This window comes from Staurois parvus, unplaced genomic scaffold (assembly GCF_062004578.1).
Source record: "Staurois parvus isolate SC_StPar_1 unplaced genomic scaffold, SC_StPar_1.0 ptg001525l, whole genome shotgun sequence".
In the NCBI taxonomy this organism is placed as follows: Eukaryota; Metazoa; Chordata; class Amphibia; order Anura; family Ranidae; genus Staurois; species Staurois parvus.
In genome coordinates, this window is record NW_028319321.1 from 496,920 (window position 1) to 510,894 (window position 13,975).

The window sequence follows — 13,975 nt, forward strand, 5'->3', positions numbered from 1 at the left end:
CTGGGCCATTCATATTCCTGGCTAGGTTCTCTTTTGGAGAGACGGGGGAATAGGAAAGGTGGTGGTGTCTGTCTCTGTGTGAGAAGTGATCTCAGAGGACCTAGTTGATGGAGAGTGTGATGAGGCTGAATTATTATGGGTGGAACTGCACATGGGGGGCGGTACTACAAAGGTCATCATTGGAGTTTGTTATAGGCCTCCCAGTGTTAATGAGGAGGTGGAGAATGGGCTCCTCCAACAGATGGAAAGGGCTGGGACAGTGATAATAATGGGGGATGGTATCTACTCAGAAATTGACTGGAGTAAAGGTACTGCAAGAACAGTTAAAGGGCAAAAATGTATAAACCTACTACAGGACAATTTTATGGTCCAGTTCATAGAGGCCCCAACTAGGAATGATGCTCTGCTTTACCTGGTCATCTCCAACCATGCAGAGCTTCTTACGAATGTCCATATAAAATAACATCTGGGTAGCCGTGACCATAACATGATTTTATTTATTGTTAGCTGTAAACAGCAAGCACATACGGGAAAAATAAAAACGCTCAACTTTAAGAGAGCTAATTTTTCAAGGCTGGGAGCTGCTCTCCAAGACTTAGACTGGGAGGGAATATTGACATCAATGAACACAACACAGAAATGGGAGTTCTTCAAAAAGACTGTACAGTTGTGCAAAAAAGTACTTAGTCATCCACCAATTGTGCAAGTTCTCCCACTTACAAAGATGAGAGAGGCCTGTAATTGGCATCATAGGTAGACCTCAACTATGAGAGACAAAATGAGAAAACAAATCCAGACAATCACATTGGCTGATCTGGAAAGAATTTATTTGCAAATTATGGTGGAAAATAAGTATTTGGTGAATATGAAAAGTTCATCTCAATACTTTGTTATATATCCTTTGTTGGCAATGACAGAGGTCAGACGTTTCCTGGAAGTCTTCACAAGGTTGGCACACACTGTTGCTGGTATGTTGGCCCATCCTCCATGCAGATCTCCTCTAGAGCAGTGATGTTTTGGGGCTGTTGCTGGGCAACACGGACTTTCAACTCCCTCCAAAGGTTTTCTATGGGGTTGAGATCTGGAGACTGGCTAGGCCACTCCAGGACCTTGAAATGCTTCTTACGAAGCCACTCCTTCGTTGCCCGGGCGGTATGTTTGGGATCATTGTCATGTTGGAAGACCCAGCCACGTTTCATCTTCAATGCCCTTGCTGATGGAAGGAGGTTTGCACTCAAAATCTCACGATACATGGCCCCATTCATTCTGTCCTGTACATGGATCAGTCGTCCTGGTCCCTTTGCGGAGAAACAGCCCCAAAGCATGATGTTGCCACCCCCATGCTTCACAGTAGGTATGGTGTTCTTTGGAAGCAACTCAGCATTCTCTCTCCTCCAAACACGACAAGTTGTGTTTCTACCAAACAGTTCTATTTTGGTTTCATCTGACCATATGACATTCTCCCAATCCTCTTCTGGATCATCCAAATGCTCTCTAGCAAACTTCAGAGGGCCCCGGACATGTACTGGCTTAAGCAGGGGGACACGTCTGGCACTGCAGGATCTGAGTCCCTGGCGGCGTAGTGTGTTACTGCTGGTAGCCTCTGTTACGTTGGTCCCAGCTCTCTGCAGGTCATTCACTAGGTCCCCCTGTGTGGTCCTGGGATTTTTGCTCACCGTTCTTGTGATCATTTTGACCCCACGGGGTGAGATCTTGCGTGGAGCCCCAGATCGAGGGAGATTATCAGTGGTCTTGTATGTCTTCCATTTTCTAATTATTGCTCCCACAGTTGATTTGTTCACACTAAGCTGCTTGCCTATTGCAGATTCAGTCTTCCCAGCCTGGTGCAGGTCTACAATTTTGTTTCTGGTGTCCTTCGACAGCTCTTTGGTCTTCACCATAGTGGAGTTTGGAGTGTGACTGTTTGAGGTTGTGGACAGGTGTCTTTTATACTGATAACAAGTTGAAACAGGTGCCATTGATACAGGTAATGAGTGCAGGACAGAGGAGCCTCTTAAAGAAGAAGGTACAGGTCTGTGAGAGCCAGAAATCTTGCTTGTTTGTAGGTGACCAAATACTTATTTTCCACCATAATTTGCAAATAAATTCTTTCCAGATCAGTCAATGTGATTGTCTGGATTTGTTTTCTCATTTTGTCTCTCATAGTTGAGGTCTCCCTATGATGCCAATTACAGGCCTCTCTCATCTCTGTAAGTGGGAGAACTTGTACAATTGGTGGCGGACTAAATACTTTTTTGCCCCACTGTATGTGACCACACTGCAAAATATATTCCCATGGGCAACAAGTATAAAAGGCTAAAAATCCAACCTATGTGGCTTACGGCCAAAGTTACAAAAGCGATAGATAATAAGAAAAGAACTTTTATTCAATATAAAAATGAAGGAACGCGATCATCGTTTACACATTACAATGAATATTATTTATAGAGATGAGCGAAGTATTCAAAAATTCGATTCGGCTGATTCGCCGAATTCGCGGAATAAATTCGATTCGAGGCGAATATATTCGCTGCGAATTTAACTTATAAAAGGGTGTTTCTAGGCTTCAGAGAGCCTTTATATTAGTGCAGAACACTGTACCTTTAATTTAAATGCCCTTGGAGTCTGCTGGGGAAGAGAAATAATACTGTCAGTCAGTATGACATGCAGATGAGTGCCGTCGATCTTAGAATCACCGCACACTTCACTCATTTGGGCAGTCACGGGGCCACAGTGTGGCGGTGGAGGCAGCAGCAATGGGAGGCCATACAGCACCCTATGACAAAATGGAACCCACCAGCAGTGTGAGGAGACCTAAAAGTGGCACATGGCAGAGTGTGGCGATGGAGACAGCAGCAATGGGAGGCCGTACAGGGACCCATGACACACTCTGGACCTGGCAGCAGCATGAGGAGGCGGTACAGGGGCCCATGACAGATTACGGGCCTGGCAGCAGCATGAGGAGTCGGTACGGGGGCCCATGGCAGATTACGGGCCTGGCAGCAGCATGAGGAGGCGGTACAGGGGCCCATGGCAGAGTGGCGGAGCGTAAGCAGCTAAAATTGAAGGCCATACAGAGGCCTATGTTAAAAAGCGGAAGCCGTCAGCAGCGTGAGCAGACGACAGAGGCACATGGCGCAGGTTGGCGGTGGAGGCAGCAGCAATGGAAGGCCATACAGCACCCTATCACAAAATGGAACCCACCAACAGTGTAAGGAGACCTGAAAGTGGCACATGGCGCAGGGTGGCGGTGGAGGCAGCAGTATTCGGAAGCCCCAACATGGGCCCCCTGGGCACGCTTGACTTTCTGGCCACATAGTCGACATACGGCTACGTTTACTTCCTCAGGCGGCTTGACGAAAAATTGCCACACCGCCGAGTAGGAAACTTTGCCCCCGCTACTCCTCACTGGCTGACTGCTACTTCCTCCGTGCACACCGGCACCACTACTGGCCGTGGTGGTAGGCTGCAGTGGAGCTGGTGCTCTACTCCGTGGCCGTTTGGCTCCACTGACACTGCTGCGACCCTGCTGCCTCCTGGGCAACCCACCAACTGTTTTGCTCGCTGGCAAGCTGGCACCCTCTTCTCCTGATGATGCGGAAGCAATAGCCTGATGACGAGGCTGCCAAGTGCGATCAACCTCCTCATCATCAAGTAGGGTCTCCTCCTCACTACTAGCCCCCTCGGCTGCGTGTGGGTCAGGAGACAGACCTGTCTCTAGACTGGCTACCGAGCCACTCTCCTCGCCAGTACTTCTTCGCCTGGCTGCTGAAGAGGCGGATGTCTCCCCCCGTTCCTGACCGCCCTCTGTTAGCTCTTCCTCACTGTACAGTGGGGCTGAGCCCACAGCATGCGATACTTCGCTTGGTGAGGGAACACCAAAGGACAGGGGCAGGTAGAGGACACGTGATTTCAGTGGGCTTGCTCCCGAGCCATGACAACTAACGGTTGTGTCTGACGTACCCACCGACCGTTGGCTGTAGGTGTCAGAGGTGACCTGGGAAGAGGAAGACGACCGAGCCAACCAATCGATGACGGCAGGGTTGTCGGTGGAGACACGACCGCTGGATGACACCGGGAGCACTGGCCTCTGGCTGCGACTAGTGCTGCCTCGACCCCTTCCTCTGCTGCCACGTCTGCTCGCTCCTGAAACATTGTCTCCTCTGCCATTCCTCTGCGTGTTGTCTGACATACTCTTTAATTCAATAAGCACCCCAAAAATAAAACCGGATTTAACTCTTTGAATGTACAATAGTGGTTGTGAAGCAGAAAGTCAGTTTATTTAGCACAATCGGTCAATTGCAGCTTGCCGTTGGCTGGAAACTGTACGTTTGTGTCACTGGAATGCACTAATCACCCAAAAAATATTACTGCCAGCCGGCGTGTAAATGTATTTAACTCTTTGAACGTACAATAGTGGTTGTGAAGCAGAAAGTAACGATTCTGTGTCCCTGAGTAACAATTCTGTGTCCCTGAGTAACGATTCTGTGTCCCTGAGTAACAATTCTGTGTCCCTGAGTAACGATTCTGTGTCCCTGAGTAACGATTCTGTGTCCCTGAGTAACAATTCTGTGTCCCTCAGTAACAATTCTGTGTCCCTCAGTAACGATTCTGTGTCCGAGTAACGATTCTGTGTCCCTGAGTAACGATTCTGTGTCCCTCAGTAACAATTCTGTGTCCCTGAGTAACAATTCTGTGTCCCTGAGTAACGATCCTGTGTCCCTCAGTAACGATTCTGTGTCTCTGAGTAACGATTCTGTGTCCCTCAGTAACAATTCTGTGTCCCTGAGTAACAATTCTGTGTCCCCGAGTAACGATTCTGTGTCCCTGAGTAACAATTCTGTGTCCCTGAGTAACGATTCTGTGTCCCTGAGTAACGATTCTGTGTCCCTGAGTAACGATTCTGTGTCCCTCAGTAACAATTCTGTGTCCCTGAGTAACAATTCGGTGTCCCTGAGTAACAATTCTGTGTCCCTGAGTAACAATTCTGTGTCCCTGAGTAACGATTCTGTGTCCCTCAGTAACAATTCTGTGTCCCTGAGTAACAATTCTGTGTCTGTCCCTGAGTAACAATTATGTGTCCCTGAGTAACAATTCTGTGTCCCTGAGTAACAATTCTGTGTCCCTGAGTAACGATTCTGTGTCTCTCAGTAACAATTCTGTGTCCCTCAGTAACAATTCTGTGTCCCTGAGTAACAATTCTGTGTCTGTCCCTGAGTAACAATTCGGTGTCCCTGAGTAACAATTCTGTGTCCCTGAGTAACGATTCTGTGTCCCTGAGTAACGATTCTGTGTCCCTCAGTAACAATTCTGTGTCCCCGAGTAACAATTCTGTGTCTGTCCCTGAGTAACAATTATGTGTCCCTGAGTAACAATTCTGTGTCCCTGAGTAACGATTCTGTGTCCCTCAGTAACAATTCTGTGTCCCTCAGTAACAATTCTGTGTCCCTGAGTAACAATTCTGTGTCTGTCCCTGAGTAACAATTCTGTGTCCCTGAGTAACAATTCTGTGTCCCTGAGTAACGATTCTGTGTCCCTGAGTAACAATTCTGTGTCCCTGAGTAACGATTCTGTGTCTGTCCCTGAGTAACAATTCTGTGTCCCTGAGTAACAATTCTGTGTCTGTCCCTGAGTAACGATTCTGTGTCCCTGAGTAACAATTCTGTGTCCCTGAGTAACAATTCTGTGTCCCTCAGTAACAATTCTGTGTCCCTGAGTAACAATTCTGTGTCCCTGAGTAACAATTCTGTGTCCCTGAGTAACGATTCTGTGTCCCTCAGTAACGATTCTGTGTCCCTGAGTAACGATTCTGTGTCCCTCAGTAACAATTCTGTGTCCCTGAGTAACAATTCTGTGTCCCTGAGTAACAATTCTGTGTCCCTGAGTAACGATTCTGTGTCCCTGAGTAATGATTCTGTGTCCCTCAGTAACAATTCTGTGTCCCTGAGTAACAATTCGGTGTCCCTGAGTAACAATTCTGTGTCCCTGAGTAACAATTCTGTGTCCCTGAGTAACGATTCTGTGTCCCTCAGTAACAATTCTGTGTCCCTGAGTAACAATTCTGTGTCTGTCCCTGAGTAACAATTATGTGTCCCTGAGTAACAATTCTGTGTCCATGAGTAACGATTCTGTGTCCCTCAGTAACAATTCTGTGTCCCTGAGTAACAATTCTGTGTCCCTGAGTAACAATTCTGTGTCTGTCCCTGAGTAACAATTCTGTGTCCCTGAGTAACAATTCTGTGTCCCTGAGTAACGATTCTGTGTCCCTGACTTACAATTCTGTGTCCCTGAGTAACGATTCTGTGTCTGTCCCTGAGTAACAATTCTGTGTCCCTGAGTAACAATTCTGTGTCTGTCCCTGAGTAACGATTCTGTGTCCCTGAGTAACAATTCTGTGTCCCTGAGTAACAATTCTGTGTCCCTGAGTAACAATTCTGTGTCCCTCAGTAACAATTCTGTGTCCCTGAGAAACAATTCTGTGTCCCTGAGTAACAATTCTGTTTCCCTGAGTAACAATTCTGTGTCCCTGAGTAACAATTCTGTGTCCCTCAGTAACAATTCTGTGTCCCCGAGTAACAATTCTGTGTCCCTGAGTAACAATTCTGTGTCCCTGAGTAACAATTCTGTGTCCCTCAGTAACAATTCTGTGTCCCTGAGTAACAATTCTGTGTCCCTGAGTAACAATTCTGTGTTTGTCCCTGAGTAACAATTCTGTGTCCCTGAGTAACAATTCTGTGTCCCTGACTAACGATTCTGTGTCCCTGAGTAACGATTCTGTGGCCCTAAAGTCTCTGTGGCCCTAACTCTGTCCCTAATACACACAGGTCTGTCTCTCTTCAATGACCGGAGGCTAATGGAGAATTCTAAGATGGCCGCGATTTATAGCTCCACCATTACACACTGCTGGCTGGCTGGCTGCTGATTGGCTAATGCGATCACATGTCATCAATGCATTATGGGTCAGAGCGCCTTGTCTGCGTGCCTTCCCAGAGATCCCCGCTCTGTCGCCACACATGTCGCCGCCATTTTTGGGAAAATTCGATTCGTGCATCCGAAGTCTGCTAATTTTCGGATTCGGCGCGAATCGAATATTTCCTAATCTTCGAAACGAATTCCACTTTGTCATGTTCGATTCGCTCATCTCTAATTATTTACATGTTTTCCTCTGTACAGGGCACATCCTCTGCCATTGAAGTGTTACATTTGTTGGAATGGGATTGTGGATCCATCAATATGAGTGAGTTCCGGGGTCAAGAATGGCTACATTTGATGTTTTCTTATCAGGCGGACTTTTCCCAGAAGGAACAAAAAAAACAGAAATGTATTCGCTGTTTTTGAGGTTGGGAAAGCTCTTGGAAAAGAAATCGGCACTTTTTTGGCATATTAAAACATTCGATAAGTATGCCCGAGAAAAGATCAACCCACTTGGGTGGAGGATCCAGATCTTTCCCAACATTGAAAAAATAAGTGAGGAATTCAAGAGGGAACGGGAGGAAAGCCTACAATCATGCTCACAGCAAATGATGTCCATATTGGCTCCGGAATATAATAAACAGATGTTATCATTGGAGAAGGATATTGGAGATGCAGAGAGATTGTTATCTGCATTCACAACACATTCATTATATTCTGATTTGGAGAGGAAACTTAGGGAGGCCTAGCAGATTTGTACAAACACATCAAAAAAAAAAGAGAATACATTTTAGAGAGATAAAACAGCGTTTTTGGAAAGGAAAGCATACAGGTGGACTACCCCTCAATACACGAACCTCCAGAGGAGGCGCTATCACCACACTACACAGGACACCTTAGAACACGAACCTCCAGAGGAGACGCTATCACCACACTACACAGGACACCTTAGAACATGAACCTCCAGAGGAGACGCTATCACCACACTACACAGGACACCTTAGAACATGAACCTCCAGAGGAGGCGCTATCACCACACTACACAGGACACCTTAGAACATGAACCTCCAGAGGAGGCGCTATCACCACACTACACAGGACACCTTAGAACATGAACCTCCAGAGGAGGTGCTATCACCACATTACGTGGGACACCTTAGAACATGAACCTCCAGAAGAGGCGCTATCACCACACTACACAGGACACCTTAGAACATGAACCTCCAGAGGAGGCGCTATCACCACACTACACAGGTCACCTTAGAACATGAACCTCCAGGGGAGGCGCTATCACCACACTACACAGGACACCTTAGAACATGAACCTCCAGAGGAGGCGCTATCACCACACCACACAGGACACCTTAGAACATGAACCTCCAGAGGAGGCGCTATCACCACACTACACAGGTCACCTTAGAACATGAACCTCCAGGGGAGGCGCTATCACCACACTACACAGGACACCTTAGAACATGAACCTCCAGAGGAGGTGCTATCACCACATTACGTGGGACACCTTAGAACATGAACCTCCAGAAGAGGCGCTATCACCACACTACACAGGACACCTTAGAACATGAACCTCCAGAGGAGGCGCTATCACCACACTACACAGGACACCTTAGAACATGAACCTCCAGAGAAGGCGCTATCACCACACTACACAGGACACCTTAGAACATGAACCTCCAGAGGAGGCGCTATCACCACACTACACAGGACACCTTAGAACATGAACCTCCAGAGGAGGTGCTATCACCACATTACGTGGGACACCTTAGAACATGAACCTCCAGAAGAGGCGCCATCACCACACTACACAGGACACCTTAGAACAGTGATGGCGAACCTTTTTGAGCCCGAGTGCCCAAACTGCAACCCAAAACCAACTTATTTCTTTCAAAGTGCCAACACTGCAATGAAACCTGAATATCGAGCTTTTGGTTTAGAAAAAACAACTCGTACAGTAGTGCAAACTAATTAACAGTACAGGGATGACCAGAGACTGCGGACACAGTACAGGGATGACCAGAGACTGCGGACACAGTACAGGGGATGACCAGAGACTGCGGACACAGTACAGGGGATGACCAGAGACTGCGGACAGTACAGGGGATGACCAGAGACTGCGGACACAGTACAGGGGATGACCAGAGACTGCGGACAGTACAGGGGATGACCAGAGACTGCGGACACAGTACAGGGGATGACCAGAGACTGCGGACACAGTACAGGGGATGACCAGAGACTGCGGACAGTACAGGGGATGACCAGAGACTGCGGACACAGTACAGGGATGACCAGAGACTGCGGACACAGTACAGGGATGACCAGAGACTGCGGACACAGTACAGGGATGACCAGAGACTGCGGACACAGTACAGGAGATGACCAGAGACTGCGGACAGTACAGGGATGACCAGAGACTGCGGACAGTACAGGGATGACCAGAGACTGCGGACACAGTACAGGGATGACCAGAGACTGCAGACACAGTACAGGGATGACCAGAGACTGCGGATACAGTACAGGAGATGACCAGAGACTGCGGACACAGTACAGGAGATGACCAGAGACTGCGGACAGTACAGGGATGACCAGAGACTGCGGAAACAGTACAGGAGATGACCAGAGACTGCGGACACAGTACAGGGATGACCAGAGACTGCGGACACAGTATAGGGATGACCAGAGACTGCGGACACAGTACAGGAGATGACCAGAGACTGCGGACACAGTACAGGGATGACCAGAGACTGCGGACAGTACAGGGATGACCAGAGACTGCGGACAGTACAGGGATGACCAGAGACTGCGGACAGTACAGGGATGACCAGAGACTGCGGACACAGTACAGGAGATGACCAGAGACTGCGGACACAGTACAGGAGATGACCAGAGACTGCGGACACAGTACAGGAGATGACCAGAGACTGCGGACACAGTACAGGAGATGACCAGAGACTGCGGACACAGTACAGGAGATGACCAGAGACTGCGGACACAGTACAGGAGATGACCAGAGACTGCGGACACAGTACAGGAGATGACCAGAGACTGCGGACACAGTACAGGGGATGACCAGAGACTGCGGACACAGTACAGGAGATGACCAGAGACTGCGGACAGTACAGGGATGACCAGAGACTGCGGACACAGTACAGGGATGACCAGAGACTGCGGACACAGTACAGGGATGACCAGAGACTGCGGACACAGTACAGGGATGACCAGAGACTGCGGACACAGTACAGGGATGACCAGAGACTGCAGACACAGTACAGGGATGACCAGGGACTGCGGACACAGTACAGGGATGACCAGAGACTGCGGACACAGTACAGGAGATGACCAGAGACTGCGGACAGTACAGGGATGACCATAGACTGCGGACAGTACAGGGATGACCAGAGACTGCAAACACAGTACAGGAGATGACCAGAGACTGCAGACACAGTACAGGAGATGACCAGAGACTGCGGACACAGTACAGGGATGACCAGAGACTGCGGACAGTACAGGGATGACCAGAGACTGCGGACAGTACAGGGATGACCAGAGACTGCGGACAGTACAGGGATGACCAGAGACTGCAAACACAGTACAGGAGATGACCAGAGACTGCAGACACAGTACAGGGATGACCAGAGACTGCAAACACAGTACAGGAGATGACCAGAGACTGCGGACACAGTACAGGGATGACCAGAGACTGCGGACACAGTAAAGGGATGACCAGAGACTGCGGACACAGTACAGGGATGATCAGAGACTGCGGACAGTACAGGGATGACCAGAGACTGCGGACACAGTACAGGAGATGACCAGAGACTGCGGACACAGTACAGGGATGACCAGTGACTGCGGACAGTACAGGGATGACCAGAGACTGCGGAAAGTACAGGAGATGACCAGAGACTGCGGACACAGTACAGGAGATGACCAGAGACTGCGGACACAGTACAGGGATGACCAGTGACTGCGGACAGTACAGGGATGACCAGAGACTGCGGAAAGTACAGGAGATGACCAGAGACTGCGGACACAGTACAGGGATGACCAGTGACTGCGGACAGTACAGGGATGACCAGAGACTGCGGACAGCACAGGGATGACCAGAGACTGCGGACAGTACAGGAGATGACTGCTGACCTTTGGGGAGGGAGGGGGAACGGGTACCTGAATTTGACAGGTACCCGCTCTTACTTCCGCAGAGTTTTTTTTTTATCTTACCTGTTCCTCTATCCAGCCGCGCGCTGTCTTCCCGGCTTCTGTAGTGTGGGCGCTCGTCGGACAGCCGGATGCCCAGTGCGCATGCGCGAGAAGCGCTGCGCTTTGTGATTGGTCCGGCGGCTTCTGGGATCTGTCATGTGTCCCAGGTACAGCCTTACCATTCACAAAGAGCACTGCTTCTTGTGCATGCGCACTTGGCACCCGGCTGTCACGCACACTACAGCCGGGAAGACAGCGCGCCGCTGGATTCTCCTGGCGTGCCCACAGATAAGGCTCGGCGTGCCGGCTGTGGCACGCGTGCCACGGGTTCGCCATCACTGCCTTAGAACATGAACCTCCAGAGGAGGCGCTATCACCACACTACACAGGACACCTTAGAACATGAACCTCCAGAGGAGGCGTGATCACCACACTACACAGGACACCTTAGAACATGAAGCTCCAGAGGAGGCGCTATCACCACTCTACACAGGACACCTTAGAACATGAACCTCCAGAGGAGGCGCTATCACCACACTACACAGGACACCTTAGAACATGAACCTCCAGAGGAGGCGCTATCACCACACTACACAGGACACCTTAGAACATGAACCTCCAGAGGAGGCGCTATCACCACTCTACACAGGACACCTTAGAACATGAACCTCCAGAGGAGGCCCTATCACCACATTACGTGGGACACCTTAGAACATGAACCTCCAGAGGAGGCGCGATCACCACACTACACAGGACACCTTAGAACATGAACCTCCAGAGGAGGCGCTATCACCACTCTACACAGGACACCTTAGAACATGAACCTCCAGAGGAGGCGCTATCACCACACTACACAGGACACCTTAGAACATGAACCTCCAGAGGAGGCGCTATCACCACTCTACACAGCACACCTTAGAACATGAACCTCCAGAGGAGGCGCTATCACCACACTACACAGGACACCTTAGAACATGAACCTCCAGAGGAGGCGCGATCACCACACTACACAGGACACCTTAGAACATGAACCTCCAGAGGAGGCGCTATCACCACACTACACAGGACACCTTAGAACATGAACCTCCAGAGGAGGCGCGATCACCACACTACACAGGACACCTTCAAACATGAACCTCCAGAGGAGGCGCGATCACCACACTACACAGGACACCTTAGAACATGAACCTCCAGAGGAGGCGCTATCACCACACTACACAGGACACCTTAGAACATGAACCTCCAGAGTAGGCGCTATCACCACACTACACAGGACACCTTAGAACATGAACCTCCAGAGGAGGCGCTATCACCACTCTACACAGGACACCTTAGAACATGAACCTCCAGAGGAGGCCCTATCACCACATTACGTGGGACACCTTAGAACATGAACCTGCAGAGGAGGCGCGATCACCACACTACACAGGACACCTTAGAACATGAACCTCCAGAGGAGGCGCTATCACCACTCTACACAGGACACCTTAGAACATGAACCTCCAGAGGAGGCGCTATCACCACACTACACAGGACACCTTAGAACATGAACCTCCAGAGGAGGCGCTATCACCACTCTACACAGCACACCTTAGAACATGAACCTCCAGAGGAGGCGCTATCACCACACTACACAGGACACCTTAGAACATGAACCTCCAGAGGAGGCGCTATCACCACACTACACAGGACACCTTAGAACATGAACCTCCAGAGGAGGCGCGATCACCACACTACACAGGACACCTTAGAACATGAACCTCCAGAGGAGGCGCGATCACCACACTACACAGGACACCTTAGAACATGAACCTCCAGAGGAGGCGCTATCACCACTCTACACAGCACACCTTAGAACATGAACCTCCAGAGGAGGCGCTATCACCACACTACACAGGACACCTTAGAACATGAACCTCCAGAGGAGGCGCTATCACCACACTACACAGGACACCTTAGAACATGAACCTCCAGAGGAGGCGCGATCACCACACTACACAGGACACCTTAGAACATGAACCTCCAGAGGAGGCGCGATCACCACACTACACAGGACACCTTAGAATTATCACATTTCAATAATACACCATTGGACTCTGACTCCTCCTCCTCTCTTTGAATGTATTCTACTCTGAACAGGGGACAAGGTCGCCTTAAAAGAAACCATAATAGAAAAATAAAAAACGTTCTCTGGATACTCACCCCGTATCCTTACAGGAGAACACATAAGTGAGTCACGAAGTCCTATCACATGACTCTCTCTTGTAGAGGATGCAATAGCAGGTGAGTTCTACTGCTTTTTTTAGAACCCAAAGAGGGAGATCGGGCCTGGGGATAGAACATTACCTGACCCGAACTTGACCTCTGCATTGAATATTGTCAATTTGTCCTCATATGCCTTGACCCAATTTGAAGAAAATCTTCTCTCTCGTGGACTAAGCTTCTGTCCACATCAAAATACAGATGGGTTTGAATTAGTTAAGGATTTACAGCTTTTTGCCAGAAAACTTTCCATAAGATGTGCTTATGGGAAATACAGCCATGCCACTGAATCTTTTGATTGGTCGCAATACTCCAGCAGAGATTTCAAAGCCCTCAGAGATTTGACGCTCCTGCTGGAAGAAAGCCAACCCAGTGATCCTATTGATCAACTCGATCTGGACTCACTATTGTGGGAATCAGACCAATCACCATTCAATTCCTTTACTCAATTTAAAAAGCCGTCCTCAAAGTTTCCATATTTGAGCAATTATCCTAGCATTGCTATATTCCTTAAACAAACATTGAAAGACATCAAGAACCTCTCCTATAATCATATGTACAGTGAAAGACATCCAGAACCTCTCCT